The sequence below is a fragment of the Sylvia atricapilla genome, chromosome 4 (genome assembly GCF_009819655.1).
Source record: "Sylvia atricapilla isolate bSylAtr1 chromosome 4, bSylAtr1.pri, whole genome shotgun sequence".
Classification (NCBI taxonomy): domain Eukaryota; kingdom Metazoa; phylum Chordata; class Aves; order Passeriformes; family Sylviidae; genus Sylvia; species Sylvia atricapilla.
In genome coordinates this window covers 61,714,529-61,731,809 of record NC_089143.1, presented here as the reverse complement: position 1 = coordinate 61,731,809, position 17,281 = coordinate 61,714,529, and the positions used below count along the sequence as shown (strand labels likewise).

The 17,281-nt window shown below is 41.7% G+C and overlaps 1 protein-coding gene across 3 annotated transcripts in view; it reads left to right on the top strand.

The window, feature by feature from the left end:
- Positions 1-16,003: 16,003 nt before the first annotated feature.
- PTPN13 (protein tyrosine phosphatase non-receptor type 13) overlaps positions 16,004-17,281 on the top strand; it is a 112,916-nt gene continuing 111,638 nt past the window's right edge. For 2 of the 3 annotated variants that reach the window (XM_066318109.1, XM_066318107.1), the window contains exon 1: positions 16,042-16,090. The gene's annotated coding sequence lies outside the window, so the exon portion shown is untranslated. Of the gene's footprint in view, positions 16,091-17,281 lie in introns of all 3 variants that reach the window. The other variant, XM_066318108.1, reaches the window with a different exon arrangement.

Genomic DNA, 17,281 nt, shown 5'->3' with positions numbered 1-17,281 from the left:
CCACTGTCGTGTGACACTAAATCCAGCAGGACTGTGACTGTACATCAAGTTTACACTGTGTTGCAACCAATTCACAGGAGCATCCAGCGGCTGGGGAGGGAGGGGAAAAAAGAAATTAAAAATCGTAATGTGCAGTGTAACGGAAGGAACACAGCCAGTTTGGTTGTCCCAGCTTCTGCTCTGTGTTAGGTCAGGTCCCTCATCTCAGGTTAGTGTTACACTCTTCTTGCTCCTCCGAATGTGGTAGTGCAGAGCTGTAGCAACAGAGCAGCCTTGGAATTTTTCTTCCCTGGGCTGGTGTGACACAGACACAGCTCCGTTCAGCGAGGAGGACACACGGTACAGGTGAACAGTGACACCTAAAGGCACAAACGTGCTCAAGGCTCCAGCGAGGGCAAACTTCGGTGAGCTCTTCAACCTATAAATCATCTGCTTGTTGGATTTCTTCTCCAGCCGGATGGACCCTGGATAGTTCATCGTGAACTTAATGGTCTGGAGCATTTCTTAGATGTTCCAGATTTAGGGGCAACGCATAATTCTACTTTTTCAGTAAGTTTTTGGGGTTTTTTTCTTTCCTTTCCAATAGTTTTTCTATATGGCTGAGTGTAATGGGCTCCCTGTAGCCCAGGGAATAACAAGAAAGATAGTCCAGTGAGCAGAAGAGAGTGAGGGGTAGAAGAGAGTGGTGCTAAACCAGTTGAGGGTGTGGGTAGATTTAGCCACCCTCTTTCTCTTCAAAACTGTTTGGAGTCCTGAAAGTAAGAGGCCACAAAGAATTCAGACACTTAGATTTTACTCCTTTCTAACTGCCTGATCTGTGACCAACTAGAAATTACGTAGTGAAAACTTCTCCCAACAGAGCACACAAAGCTACATCCGAACAGACAACTTATGTTAGCATATTCCTTCTTCCCTTTAGGTAGCTCAGACAGCAGGACAGCCAGACAACACTACCATTTTGGGAAATTCCTTTGTGTTGAGCTATTTTCAAATCTATGCTCTATTTGTTTTCTTTTTTGTTTTTATGTCCACTTAAACACAAAGGCATTCTCTGGGCAACTTGTGCCAGTGCCTCATCACCCCCACAATAAAGAATTTCTTCCCAACATCTGATCTAAACCTGCCCTTTTTCAGTTTAAAGCCACTCTATCACACTACTACCTGTAAAAAGTCCCTCTCCAACTCTTTTGTAGGCCTCTTTAGGTAGTGGAAGAGGCTCTAAGGTTTCCCCAGAATCTTCTCCAGCCTAAACAACCCCAGCTTCCTCAGCCTGTCTCCACAGGAAGGGTGCTCCAGCCCCCTGAGCACCTTCATGGCTCCCCTGGACTCACTCCAGCAGGTTCTGCACTGAGGACTCCCAAGCTGGGTGCAGCTCTCCAGGTGAGGTCTCACCAGTGCCACCAAACTGTAGAGATCAACCTAATCCTCATATTAATTGATTATTAATTATTCCTTACCTCTATGACAACAGAAAACAGAAACAACAGAAAATGACCACTAGGAATAGACTAAACTTTCATTTAAATCTGTACAACTGAATCTGCTGCTCCCACGTAGGGCAAAAATGGCTACATTTTAAAAACCACACATCTTGCCAAGTGATATATCTTTTTATCTTCTGTTTTATGCTCTAGTGCATTTATTTATTAGAGGCTACTCCATCAGCTCAGGAAATGAGTTCTCTTAAAGATAATAGCATTCAGTAATTATCACATCTCTCATTTCACCATGTCAGAGAAGCAATTTGAAATGATGATCACATGCAAATTCCTGCTACATTGCCTGTAAGAACTGTATTACAAGCAAAGAAAAAAATAAAAGCTACAGCACCAGCATTGCAATTTTGCTGTAAGGAGCTAAGGATTTGCACTAACTAGTGAAGTCCGTGCAAGAAATTCATATTGTCATTGATTTGATGTTTGTCTAGGGTTAACGTGCAGGGAACAGGTACATAACACAGTAAATGCACACAAGAGCACCCTCTTTTCTTCTTCACAGAAGAGCATTAAGAGGAAGAACAGTCAGAGTAATAACAACATAGCCATTAACTGAAAAAGTGCAATTCCTTCAACAAGCCAAATGAAAAATATTTCCTTACCAAATCTTTTGTAAAATAGAATCCAGCAAGGCCTGTCCCAGGCAGTTTCTGTCAGGTGTTTCTTTAAGCAAGAATAACCTCTTATCTGTGCTATGTGTGTGTGTGTTAGTAATATCACAGTGCTTAGTATGTTCAAAGGCAAGTTAGAAAAGTAAATGACATTGCATGTAGGCAGCAGTTCATTACAATTAGTGTGGTGTTTGGAGAAAATATCCCTGGAAACATTTTGGCACAATAGCTTTTTCTTTTCTTTTTTTTTTTTTCTTATGACACAACACTGAAATAAGGGTGTAGGCTTGCCCCCAGGTCACTGCAATGCAGAGGATATTTTGTGTTCTCTTTCTCCCACTTTTTCTAACTCTTGAGGAGAGTTAATTTGTGTAGTATTAACAAATTAATCTACCACAGTGGCTTTTTTTTTTTTTTTTTCCATAATCAACCCAAATGAAGTGGTACACTACTGGACTGATGAGCAGCTGGTTGAAACAGCTCTGACACTACAGGCAATTTGGTGGTTGATGCTGTGTTCAGCATTTTGAGCTGATGAACACCTGACAGCCACACTGGTTTCAGTCATCACTCTTTTAGGAAATAACTAAGTTTAATGGGCATAATGGAACAAAAAACCTGCTAATGGGAAACAGTCTCCCTGTAGGGAAATGGTTGTTAATAACACCAAATCAGAACTTCACCTACAGCCCAGGTCAAAAGTTGGTTAAATGCCACATGTTTTTGGAGCTTTATGCTTTTGTAACCATGTGTAAGATTACCCCTAAAACACACACAGGAATGCACATCAGAGTAGGGAAAAAGGGAGAGTTGGGAGAAGCCATTGTCCTACTGTGTCAATAGAGGTGTGAGAGTTTTGCACTGCAGAGAGGCAGTGGATTCTCCATCATTCCTCTCCATGCCAGGAGGAGTTCCCTGATTCTGTGTGGTGCTCTGAAAACAATTGCTGCTTTGGGGCTTGTGGCCTTTGATGCCAAATAATTCGACTTGTAGGTTTTGTTTCAGTTGGCACATCATATTTTCCCTGAGGTTCGGTTGTAGTAACTGGAATGTTTATTGTCACACAGGCTAAGAATGAGTCCATGGTTTGCCTGTGGGAGGCCTCTTCTAAGAAACTCACATGGTTCTGACCTACCCATTCAGAGAGTTTCAAAATTAAAAGACTAAGGTAGGCAGCTCTTAAGGCTGGGAAAGAAAATTACTATTCTACAACTGAGCAGGACTTAAAATAGCAATTAAAAGGACTAATGTGACAGTGAAAATGTATGGGAGGTGTATCCTATAAAGTACCCTTCAAAGTTTAACTCTTTCCCTCCATGTTCTTGACACACTAAAATCTTGTCTTGCCCTTTCAGGACAAAATGTTGTAGGAGCAGCATTCACTAGTGGGATGCATTACAGTCTCCTCCTCATCTCAGTCACGAATGCCACAGCAGAATAGAGCTAAAACCTCAGTGAGAAAGGGAAATTCAGGTACTTGCTGCAGTCATTTTTGCACCTCAGACCTCATGTGAGCATTCTCTTTCACTGACATCACTCACACAGGATCCCTTCTTCAAACAAAACTCCTCCTTCACTATCTGAGAGGAGTTTTGGCTGAACAATGTCAGAATCAAGGTCAAGCCTTATATAGATATGAAGGCTGAAACAGAAGCTCATTATCTGGTGAGACTTAAGTGTAATTCCTTTCTGTAATGTAACTAAATTAATAGCAGCTCAAATGGTTTTGGCTCATTTTTTCTTTTTTACCTATAGTGACTGATTTTTTCTGGTGTCAGAAGGAGTTAAAGCAGTATCTCTACAGTAGTATGGTGCAAGAGTCTGACAGCTCCAAATTTTTCTCTGCTACCTGAAATCCAACCACCACCAGATTTCCAGAAAAGTATAATAATTTCAGGAAATTACCTACATGTGTCTTCCACCTTGAACTAATTACATTTTTTTCTAGAAGGAAGAACCAGAAAGAGGCCCAAGATTTTAAAATTTTTCTCTATGAATAACTCCGTATGTGTCCTAAAATAAAAGCAAGTCTTTCAAATCAGTCATAGTGTGGACCTTCATGCACTTTCACCTCTCAAGCCCTGTTTTTCAAGAGTATCACAGTCAAATGAAGTGCAGCCAAGTTTGGCACTTGCCCTCTGGAAAACAGTAAAGCAAATAAAAAATGCTTTGTCTTCCAATGTAGATATACTGACTATAGATAGTTTCTGAGCTGTGGGAATACTCTGGCTTGTGGTAGCCAACTTGACATGATACCATATTTTCAGCCACTTCCTTTACAAGAAACTTGAAGATTGAATAATATACTGAAGAAGAAAACAGTTTACTGGGTTAGAATTAACTAGGGTTAACTCTATTTTGTTTATTTTCAGCCATTTTAATATTAAGGGATGGTATAAAAATGTTGCCTACATTTACTCCAGCACTTTGACTACAGCTGGATTTTTTAACTTCTGACATACATTTACAACCACAACTCACTTTGTCATTCCTCCAGACATTCTTCATAAATGCTTTTTATACAAAGCTGTGACTTTATTCAATGAGAGATTTGATTAGAATGGAAATTGAAAGGTAATCTCAGTTGAAAAAAAAGTTATTTTCATATTTTATCTTGGTCATTTGTTTTATTGTAATTTTGATTAGGATACTAGATATAAATGAAATGCCTAGCATTTCCATCAGTTGGCTGAGGTTTCAACACCAGCAGGATATTAAACCTGGTTGTACTGAGGGAAATCTGAAACTCATTCTGTATCAGCATTAGTTTTTTTAAAAATTATTGGTGCAAACAGCACAAGTCTAAGGTCGCACATTTGCATAATGGCTCTGTTATCCACAGCACCCTGTGACTCCCTACTTCTCTTAGTTAGGAGTGCTGCAAATCAGAACAGGCATTATCTTATTATAGCAGAGGTAAGGGATTTGTTATTAACTCATTTATGAATGCTAAAGCACGCAGAAGCTAGCAAGAGATTGCAGGTAGATTTAACTACAATGAGAGTAAAGGAGGGTACAGAGGAAATAGTCCATGAAAATATTTTGTAGGAATAGTACTGGAATTTCAGCCACACCCTTCAGTTATTTAAACATCATTACAGGACTGTGGGGTTATTGCAGAAAGGTGCCTGTTCTGGAGTTGGAAGGAGACCGAGGTTTTGGCCACAGCACTCATGTTAATGGTGTGCTGCCTGTGCCAAGGAAGTGCAGCTTCACTGCAAGTCCTTGAAGCAGATCATATAGAATATAAAACAGGCTTAACACACAGTCATGCAGACAGCAAAATATTCCACTGAAAGATTAAACAGCCTGCCAATTTCAAATGCATTTGTGAGACTATCTGCTTTTTTCATTGCCTGCTTTAACAATGAAAAAGATGAACAGGATGGAAAGAGAGCTGCTTTGTTTCCTTCAGACCAGAACAGATGCACATCAGATGCTGCAGTCCTTTGTGTAAAGAAATACATTGCAGTCTGCAGCATTCCCAAGACAAAATGAACAAAATCAGCAGAGTTTCAGATTTCTTTTCTTTTGAAGGTTTAATTACTTGACTTGAAGTGTCCATGGAACAGGTTTGCAGTCAGGTGTGTTTCTGAGGCAGAAAAGTGTCTGCAGTGTTAAGGCAGTTACAAGTGGACAAGTACATCAAGATACCTGTTTTTGGATTACTGTTGTGCTACCATTCCATAATAGAAAGCTTTCCAGCAGTGTCATAAAATATATCCTCTGAGCCCCTTCTTGGGCAATAATTGCACAACCAATGGCAACAAGGACATCAGTCTGAGCCTTAACAGGCACAGTTAATCAGTGCAGCTCCATTGCCTTCTGTGTGTTTGTGGCAGTATGTGTAAATTAACTTACTTGGAATATCTTCTTTCTGAGAAAATCCACATTGAATTCCCTCTTTTAAAAGAGAGTAATTCTTTTTATGTTTCCTGCGCTTCATACCGTATTTGCACATCAGAAGTATTAGATAGAAAGACAAATGACACTAACATTGGAGCAGACTAATGCACTTCAAACCAAAAAAGGCCTCCTTTAAAATTATATTTTTTTCTGTATAAAGTGGATGCTGCATCATTGGCGAAAGCAACTCCCAGCCCGAGCAGGACAGAAAAGGGATGGAAAGAGATGAGCTGGTGGATGGAAATATACAGAATGTTTCAAGTCAAAAGATGAAACAAGTCTGTAGAGAATTACAAACCCATGAGCAGCAAGAATGACTCGGGCAAAGAAATGGTGAAGAAGGCAACCAAGAGTGAAGTCATCTCATCTGCGCTTTGGAGAAAGACTGTGGACAAGCCACAGCGCTGTAACCTCCCTGGATCTGGGAATGTTTAGGTTCCCAGAGCAGCTCACATGGACGTTGTATGTGGGGCACAACTAGGAGTCCTTTATCTGCAGAGAAGTCTCCAGTGCCTGGTGTAAGTATCAATTTACAGCAGGGAAGGAGACTGAGGTGCAGGGATGTAACAGGAAACTCCTGCTGTAAGCTGGAGTGAGCTGAGAGGAAGTTCATGTGGCCAACTCAAATGTCTGCTGCTTTGCTGTGGCTCATGTATTTAGTGTTTAAGGTCCCCAAAAATGTTGCTTCTTAATTTTTGCTCAAGAAAGGATAACTCTTAACCACAAAGGATTTGAGAATAAAAAAATACCTGCCCACAGAGTGGAATTTTGAAAGTGATTCCTTTTTTTTGCCTTTTCCAAATTACATCATAGACTGCTCTGGCCCTCTCTGGTTTTCTTTTGGTAAGTATCTCTCTTCTCAGTAACATTTTATGCATAGTGACACTCAAGGGACTCAAATTTAGGGCCGAAAAGGGAAGAAAATCTTGGATTTTTTTCTTACGTGACATTTATGTGTACTTTTATCTCCCAAGTTGGATTGCATTCTCATGGAAGAGCAGCCACTGTATTTGGCTTGGGCTGGCAGTCATTTGGTCTGCTGGATAATGTCAAGGGCTGAATAACCAAAGTACATGGGCTCGTGTTTATTTACACAACTGCTGATCAGACCACTTAAAAGATAATTTCACAGTTTAAGAGAAGTCTTAAATTGAAGGGCAGATTTCTCTGGCTAAACACTTCAGAAACTTTTGAGCTAATGTAGCTCCAATTCTCAGCCTTGTTCGACTACCCAGGTAAGTTTGTTGAATATTGTGACACTGACCAGCCTACTGTCAAAAAGAAGACCTTTGATTCATATTGAGTAATGTCACATCAACTTCTCTTTAAAATAAAGAAAAAATGACAATATTGGAACCTGTCAGGCTTTCTTAGAGAAAATACACTGCTCATATTGGAATAAGGCAGCCATACCAGTAGGGAGTATAAATCTTGAAGTCTATTTTTAAAAATACTAATATTTTTCTCCAGGAACAGATAAATTCTGGAAATTTTCAGTGACTTTCAGAGAAAATAATCTTTAATAATTTATGGTTTTACTCCCACTATTATACAACCTTAAAAATATGGGTTTTTTCCTCTAGTGATTTGATACCTAACGTATTCCCACAGTTATCTAGCAATGATAATTTCACTAAGATGAAAATAAGAATTGAAAAATTTATTTATTCATATTTTGTTTCCTGAATGTGCAGAAAATATAGCTAGGTTTGCTTGTTTAAATCTCTGCCTGATAAGCCTTAGGAACAATGGGTCTATTTAAAAGCTGTAAAGGAAACAATTGATGCCAGATAGTTTCCTGTAATAGAAGAGAGTCTTCTCCTCACTCACATTCAGCTAAGGGTTTGACCCAATAGTACAGGTTAGCCCTCTTATCTTCCTTTCAAACTCTCATACAAACCAGGTAAATCAGAGATAGATTTGGTCACACTGCATTTGGGTGCATTCCCCTGTTTTTTAGTTGTTTGTTTGTTTTTTGTATTAATGTGCGGTTTCTGAAGTTGTCAGGGTACATCTCTGTGGACCTTTGGTACATGAGGGTCAGAAAATATGCAGTGAACAAACACATGCCGATATTTTTCTCTGTAAATAATGGCAGTTTCCCAATTCTGACCTCAGGTAGACTGGCTATGATATGTATCACAGGGGACTAAGTGTTATTTGTAGTTGTGCAATAGTATAATCCAAGTAATAAAAGCACTCTGCTAATGACAACTCCTATTTTTTCTTTCCCCTCCATATTAAACTGGTTATGTGGTTATGATTTACTGTCATGGTATGCTGTATGATTTGGACAAATTCCTTCAACATATTTTGCATTCATAGTAAGTGTGCCTTCCCTAGAAGTGTCCCTGGTAAGTGCCCCTTCCCACTATTATTTTCTCTTTCCATGCAATGGGATAAATTGCATTGAGATGTGGACAATACAGTCAGATCCTAGCCCAAGAAACAGAAAAAAAAAATCCATGTTTCCCTCTTAAATGGAAATTAAACACTTTAAAAAGCTTTTTATTTATTTTAGAGTTAGATTATTCTTAACACCAGTGGTGATAAAAAACATTGTCTCATGAGGGCTGTGTTTTCTCATCCCCCCGAATTCCACGTCACAGATTGTCCTGTCCAGACACAGAGCAAGCACTGGAATTAGCAGCCTTTCCTCTTGCCAACTGTGCATTTCTGTCCCTGTTCACTGATGATGTGGAGAGCTGGGGCTTGGAAAAGAAGATGTTTGAAGTGCTTGTGGGTTTAATGATGCCATGGAAGAGACAGGTACCACATGCTGTTGCTTTAGTTCACCCTGCATTTCTCCTGTTAATGGATTCAGCCAAAGTTGTGTGGATCTGGTGATGCCTGATGGTAACTGACATAATAAGATGCATTCCCTGAGTGTAAAGGAGCTGGACTGTAATTAGTCACACGATAAGTAGGGATAAGTGGTGCATTTTGTGCTTGGGTTCTTAAAAATCCAAGCTGCCAAGCAAAAAGAACGAGATACAGTTTCTTTGATTTTTAGGTGGCTCGTGTAGATTAGGTAGTGTCAAGTTGAGAGGTGGCAGCAGAAGTTACTCAAAAGATCACAACATCCTTATGCCCTGGCTGCATTTGTACACACTAAATTTGCTTGCAAATGTAACCTGAAATGCTCCTTGTGTGCAATGCCCTGTAATTTTTAAACATGCTGAGTAAAGGTTTAATTTAAAAGCATAAGCTAGTGGTTCCACCATAAGGAAGTATTTTACAAAGAAGTTCTTTGAAATTTAAATAAGATAATCTGCTACTGAAAAATCTCCAAAGTTGCAGGGAGAAAAGGGCGTGTTTTAAATGAAAAAAAAAAAAAATACAGGAAGGTGTGGAAGGTAGTAAAGTGAAAATGGATTATTAACTACTGCTATATGTAGCCAGAGGAAAACCTTCCAGAAAAGCAAGGGTCTTCTGATTCCCAGCTCTTCTGGAGGAAGGGTTTGGGACTGGGAGTCAAAACTTTACACTAAGTCAGTACTTTGCACCACGTTTCCTGCATAACCCTGAATATATCAAGCCATGCCTCAGCTTTTCCTTCTTTGAAATGTGGATAATTTTACCCTTTCATGTGTTGTGAGATTTAGCAAATATCACATAGCCACCTGCTTTGAAAGCTTAAAGAAGCAGGAGTTACAGGTGCTAAAATATTATCAGGCACACATAAAATATATTTAATTAGGATTTTAAAGGCAGAATTGAAAATTAAGCTCTTCATTAACACTTCACCCCAATTGTCAAGTGTTTCCTTCACAGGGATTAAAGGATGACCTGTCTCTGAGAAGCAAGAAACTTTTCCAAGGGTGTGTTTCTCTTACAAATTGTTTCCTGTCTCTGCTTGCTCTTAAAGTAATTTATGGCCAGGGGATACTAAAGAATTTTCTCTTTGGGGCTAATAACTTTTAGAAAATCTGTTTGTGTTTCAAGTTGTGGAAATGCACAGTTCAAAAGCAGCATGAGGAAGGCTGTCCGTCACACTGCTCCATCTGCTTCACACTTCAAAAATACTTCCCAGTTAACAAAGCAGTAAAACATTACTAAGAGAAGCAGTTTGACAGAACTAAATGGAAGTTGGAAAGAACACTCCAAAAATTATTACACAATTATATTGTTCAATATAATTTTTTTTTAATCACCAAAGTGTGAAACTTTCACAAGATGTTCACGTGCAATTCTCACAGAAGTCAGCTAGAGTGGGTGACCTATGTGTTACTGGAGATAAAATTTACCAGGATAAAGAGATGCCACTCACTCTGTGGGAGGAGTTCTCTTCTTCAAAAGTAAGTATCTCTTTCTTTTTTAAAGGCATTTGATTTAAAGGCCATGAGAGCAAAACGAATTGATAATGAATTGCAAAAAAATGTAAAATTACCATGAAAACTTGGTGTTAATAAGCAATTAAGAAAACAAGGTAAAAGCCTGAAAAAATGCTTGCACAAATGCACATACTTAGTATCACCTATTATTAAAAAAAAAAAAATTAAATTAAAAGCAATCTACTTCAGTGGGTGCAACTGTTCGAAAAGATTAACTTCTAGGGCAGAACTCAGTCCCTTCAGTATGACAAAATAGTTTTTTACCTGGTCTAACCAAACTTCTCATCAGATATCCCAGCACACAGCTTTGAAAAGCACAGTTTTGTACAATAACATTCAAGAAGTATATTCAACTAATCCTTATTATTACATAGGACACCAGACAGCTTTTTGTCAAATTAGTTCACCCCTTTTTATGGCAAATATGAATAGAAATGTAAATTACAATGGTTTATAGAGTAAGTAGGTTTCACACTAATTGTCACCTACAGTCAGATTATGGCCACTGTAACTTCAATATAAAACTAGACTAATTCCACAGATTTCAATGTAATTACTCTGGAACAATTGTGGTGGAACTCCTGTGGAGAGAGATACCCTTAAGTGATTTGCAGACAGGCAGAAGAGATTTTTATGAGTATGAAAATAAATTCAAGCACCGTTACAGTGAGTACAATATTTCTATGTCATTAGATATATTTTCTTGTTTACTTCTGACTCGTTGATAGCTCCTTTAGTAGTTTGTAGAGGGATTCTACTTCTTTAATTCTATGTTTTTCTCACTATGTTCTTCTGGAGTCTATCTTTGAACATTTTTTTGCTGGTTTTCCAAAGCATTTAATGACTCAACAAACACTTTTGCATCAGCGTATCTTATTATTGTCTCTTCATCCATAGGTATTTTTAACCTTTACTGAAATATTTCATCACCTTTAATGTCAGACTTTTTTTATGTACCTTTGGTTGCTACTAGGATATGCAAAGACCCTGGTATTGCCTCTGTAAAGATGGCACTGGGAACATTAAAAAAGCATAAAGAAAAAATTGAGCACAATTTCCAGGATGCAAGACTTTGTTGCTACAACCAGTGTCCCTGAGCAAACGCTATCCAGGACAAAACTGAAAAAAAATCTTACACACGTCAACAATCAGTAGTAAAATAATTAGGAGAAAGAAGGTCGGGTTATGTTAATTTGGTTTGCTAACTTTTGCTGGCTTTACTACCTTTTAATGAAAAGCACTGCAATTACTACATTCAGTTCCCATCCCTTCCAGTGAGGTTTGAGATCATCCATGTGAATATGCATGTATTTGCTAGTTAAAATAGCAAAATCATGCAATCCTTAATGATGAATATGAACAACTTCGTTTCCAGTCATTTCTATCACCTTAGCAAAGTGGGATTTGATCAAACAGAATAAAATTCACATGAGTAGCCTGAGGAATTCCAACAGTTTGGGAAGTGTAATAAAGCAGTGCACAGGCTACAAATGCTGGAACTATGTGTTGGATTGTTTGCCTGCAGACATCCACCCACTGAAACTGTCACTGTGCAACTTGAGTCGCATGAAACCAAAACCAAAAATAACAGATGAGCCCCAAATCACAGAATTCACCACCAGATAAGCAGCATTTCTTGTTGACCTGTGAGTACTGAAGATCACAGCCAAATACAAAGCTGTCACTTGTACAAGTCAGCTCCTCTCTTTGAGGGAGCTGTGGAGCTCTGCAGAAATTGTGTTCTGCAGAAGTTGTGTTCTGCAGAAGTCGTGTTCTGCAGAAGTTGTGTTATCACATGTGCACAGGATGATGGTAAGTTGCATTGCAGCAAGAGGAATGAACTGATTGAAGACAAACACAATGCTTGTACATGCTGCAGAGTTACAACAAAAGGATATTCAAACCCCTCAATGCCTGGCCTTTACAATTTGGTCAGCAGAGAGCCATCAATTATAGAATTATAGAAATCATAGAAACACTACAATTTGGGGGGGGGGGAAATCTTTTTTCTCTGTGCCCCCGTGTCCCCCTGGCAGCTTGTCTAGACTTTGGTGTGTCCCTCCATACAATCTAGCTACTGTTGATGTGAGAGCCTTTTCTTCCAAACAGGCTGCAGTCTGGGACAGCCTTTGTCTATTTCTCAGCCTTGGTGACCCTTCATCTCATTTCAAATATCAAATGAAAACGAGTCCTTTTCTCCTACTCTCCCTATACACTAAAATGTCTCTCTTCTGCTGCTCTGATTTAACTCTTCACTGTAATATCCCTAAACAAAACCTTCATTAAGATAGACTCCAAAGTCAAATGCAGGAAGGACCAGTTTGAACAAGTAGTTTCTGTCCGGGCAAGTTGTTCTATACTGTTACATTTACTTCTATTTCAACCAGTCTGGTTTTAAGTATCTAGAGCTAATTAGCTCCTGTAAATTAGATTTTCTTGAAGATTATCCTCAAGAGCTGTAAGTCTTGAGATAAGAGCTACTTTACTAGTGATTTTTTTTTTTTTTTCAAGGTACCAATACTCCCAAATATATCTCAGGCCCCTTTTCTGCAACTGTACTGATATGGAGTCAATAAGAACACTACAGACTTCACTGGCATTAGCCTACAAATGGATTTCATTGCAGATGGGAACTAAAAATACTTCCTCCCACTAGCATTCAGCCTCATTTAATGTTTGTAGGCAGTGTTTTCTCTATCCCTTGATTGTCATTTAGCTAAAGAACATGAAATGGCCAGTAGTTCTGAAGGTAGTTCTAATGTAGTTCTAATGTAGTTCTAAAGTTCTGTGAATCAAGCTGCCAAGGTTCAGCTACCATTTGTTCTGTCCTTTTTGAAAATAAAGTCCCCATTTGTGCACCAAAACTGGGAAACACCCAAAATTAATTGTCACTTTTGAAAATCCCAGACAGTCACCGTACTGTCTTAATATTTCCCAGAGATTTAATCTTTGTGGTAGCTATTTCCTTTTGCTGCTTCTTTCTGAGCCACTCATGTAATTTTCTTGGGATGTTTTAGATAATATAAGGACAACACCTAACACAGACAAAGAGAAGGTGCTTTGTGGGCCAAGTGTGTGAATTCCTGTAAGATGCACCTATGTTGGGCTCTCTTCTTTTTTTATGGTTTTCCTTAGTCACAAAGTGTGAATTGTGAGACTTAGTCTCCCTCTGAACTGGCCTTTACATGTACACTGCAGCAGGCCACACAATTTTTGGGTCTCAGTTGCCCACACTCTTGAGTTTAAGGGATGGTTCTGCCCAGTTCATGTACAGGTTTTGTCCAAATAAGTCAAGGTGTGGCCAGACACGCATCCCAAACCAGGAACTTGGAGGTGCTCTTGAATCTCCCAGTTTAGGCATAGATGGAGACCCAGCTTTTTTTAAGAAAGTTTCAACATGAACAGTAGATGATATAAATTGGCTGCATTATTTTTTTTTTCTTAAGCAAAGTTGCACTACATTAAACATAAGCTATAAGTAAATGGTGCAAGGTTTTGATGGTGGAGTAATTGGAAGACATTTATTTGCCAGACAATCACTTCAGAGGAAAATTTAATGTTTGCAGCTCTGGTAAGCCTGGAAACTGTCTCTGAACAGCTAAGGAAAAATTCACACTCAGGAATCTCTTAAGTGCTGGGAGGTCAATCTTTGCAGTAAATGTGTTGTGTTCACAACAAATCCAGAAGCACCCCACTGACAAAAGTAATTTCATTTTTCCACAGTGGAGGCATTCCAAGGCATCAGTCTTTGAGCACAACATGCTATGTCTTCCTTTTAGTCAGTGATGTAAGAAGTTTCTAAAGTTAAGGCAATGTTTTCCATGTATTTGCATCCCTTCAAAATGCACAGTAGGTGAAGATGGTAATTATATTTTTCATTGATCCTAAGCTCCGAGTTTCCTTGTTGAAGATGTTTAATTAAAAATATAATCAAATAGTCTAATGTGATAATTGTCAAGGCATTCACATACATTTACAAGGCCAAGGAAAATGCTGTCCCAAACAGATGCTCATTAGGAGAATGAAGAACAAAGAACTAAATCTTCTTTTGAGGAAAGTAAATTACAATCAAATTTACAGTCTTTTAAGAGAGCGACTCTCTGGGGAGCAGACTTCTCTATTCAGAGGAATATTCTAGTACTAGTGTACAGTATTGCCTGGTGATGTAGGTTGGGTTTTAACTCACCCCAAAGTCCTGCTTCACTCGTTCTCTTTCCTTAAATTGATAGTGCATCTTTGCAAAAAATCATATTCTTACAAAGAATTCTTTCTGTGGCCTATCTTCAAGTACATGAAGACAGGTTATATAGGGCCATGGGTTAGGGCCACTGTGAATTGATTTGAAGTGTGGAAGCAGAGTTTTAGGATAAAATCTATTACAGATCATTAACACCTATAAAAATTCTCTTTCAGTGAGACAGTGACCTGTAGAAAGAGGAGGTGCCATAGAATGTATAAATGTACAGGGACCAAAACGAGCTCCTGTCGGAAATGTGGATACCAACGTAGTCAGTTCACCTTAAAATATAAGTAGATAGTTATCAACTTAAAGAACTTGTATTACGAGAAAAGTATATTTAAATTACATAACTAACAATCTCTCAGACTTCTGTAGCCTCTTACTATGCAAATTAGTTTTACTACTCATCTTTATTTTTGTTATGCCTGACACAAAGTCCCTGACACTATTTGTCATGGCAGACTGACTTTTATGCTGAGTCCTTAATACTTTAGTTAATACAAAGCAGTTGGTATTTTGTTAGGAAACAGTTAGAGCCACACATTTTTATTTACTCTAAAGTAACTGTTTTCATAATTTTTTTAAATTAATTTTTTTTTCCAACACAAATTACTCTTCCAGACTATCATTCTGAAATCATTTTTGCACAGCCCGAATTTGAGGCCACATCTCTGGTGGCACTATTCTTTGTGACTAAAAATGCTATTTTGTGACTATTTTCTTCCCCAGTCTGTCTCCACAAATGAGGGAGCCGCTACAAAAACTCCAGAGGAACCCACGGGGGAAGCCCCAACCCCACTACACAAGTGTGCAGTGGGTTTGCACAGTGGATTTCACATTCGAAATGGAAAAAGAAGTGTTAATAAAAAGAAAAAAAAGAAAGAAAGAAAAAAAAAAAGGTGAACACCGCCCCCCGCAACTTTTCACTTCATCAAGTGGACTTTTCCCTCAGCAAAGTTTGTCTGACAGCTATGAACAGTCGGCTGTGTTTGAAAGATTTGCCATTAGGGCTTGTGTTTAAGTTTGGAGAACAAGACTCCCAGCTGAAGAGCCAAGGTCTGGAAGCAGCCAGATCATCCCCGAGGAAAAAAAAAAAAAAAAAAAAAAAAAAAAAAAAAAAAAAAAAAAAAAAAAAAAAAAAAGAGAGAGAAAACAGCAAAAACGCCTCGCCTTTGGGGCCAAGAGCGGGGCTGCAGTTGTCCCCTAGCAGAGGCAGCTCCGAGTGGCTCCCCCCGCGCCGGCCGGACCCTGAGGGTGGGAAGGGTTCGGGAGGGAGCGGGCGGGGCCGGGCGTGTGTCAGCATCTTCCCCGCCGCCCCGGGGCCGGGAGGGAGGGAGAGAGAGAGAAGGCAGAGACAGAGGGAGGGGACAGGGAGGAAGGCGCGGCGGCCGGGGGCGGTGGGCGGCGCCGGCGGCCCCGAGGGGCAGCGAGCGCAGCGCAGCGGGCAGGGGCAGCGCCAGCGCCGGGCCGGCGGGGCCGGGCGGCCGCCGTGCGAACCCGCAGGTACCGGGGGCTGCAGGGGCGGCGGGAGCCGGGGAGGGAACGCGGAGGGAAGGAGGGAGCCGCGGGGCGGGCAGAGCCGCCGCTCCCGCCCTCTGCGCGCCGGGGCTGGCGGCCGGCGGGAGGAGATGCTGCTCCGCGCTCCCAGCGCAGCCCTGCGCGGCCGCTCCGGGACAAGCTCCGCGCTGCTCGGCTCCATCGGCGTCCTGCGGGCGCGGAGCGCGGCCCCGGAGCGGCGGTAGGTGCGCGGCTCCCGCTCCGAGCCGCGATCCCGGCGGCGGCCTCTCCCGGGGGAAGGGGGCTCTCCGGGGGAAAGGGGCTCTCCCGGAGGGAAGGGGGCTCTCCCGGGGGAAGGGGGCTCTCCCGGGGGAAGGGGGCTCTCCCGGAGGGAAGGGGGCTCTCCCGGAGGGAAGGGGGCTCTCCGGGGGAAGGGGGCTCTCCCGGAGGGAAGGGGGCTCTCCCGGGGGAAGGGGGCTCTCCCGGAGGGAAGGGGGCTCTCCCGGAGGGAAGGGGGCTCTCCCGGAGGGAAGGGGGCTCTCCCGGAGGGAAGGGGGCTCTCCCGGAGGGAAGGGGGCTCTCCCGGGGGAAGGGGGCTCTCCCGGAGGGAAGGGGGCTCTCCCGGGGGAAGGGGGCTCTCCTGGAGGGAAGGGGGCTCTCCCGGGGGAAGGGGGCTCTCCCGGAGGGAAGGGGGCTCTCCCGGAGGGAAGGGGGCTCTCCCGGAGGGAAGGGGGCTCTCCCGGGGGAAGGGGGCTCTCCCGGAGGGATAGGGGCTCTCCCGGGGGATGGCCGCCCGTGGGCCTGTGAGCGCCTGCCTTCGCCTCTCGGGTGGCGGCGGGGCCGGGGCGGGCTGTGGGAGAGGTGAAGCAAGGCCCACGCAGCGGCGGGGGATGTTGGGGCTCCCACCGGGACTTCCAGCCGGCTCCCGTGGGGTCGGGCTGGGCGCTCGGCAGCGGCGGGACACGCTCTGCCGGTCCAGAAGGGCTGGGGTTTGCCTGCGCCAGCCAAACAAAGCAGCCCCCGCAGCCCTCGGACTTGGTAACCGAGAGGAAACTTCTTCCTCATTAACGTTTTTGGAGGAGCAGAAATGAAGGATAAATCTGTTGGCCGGCGATGAGAAATAGCGTAGGTTTCATTGGCTTTTTTATCTCCCAGCAATCGACACCTCCGCAGACCGCAGGATAATCTCTCTCATAT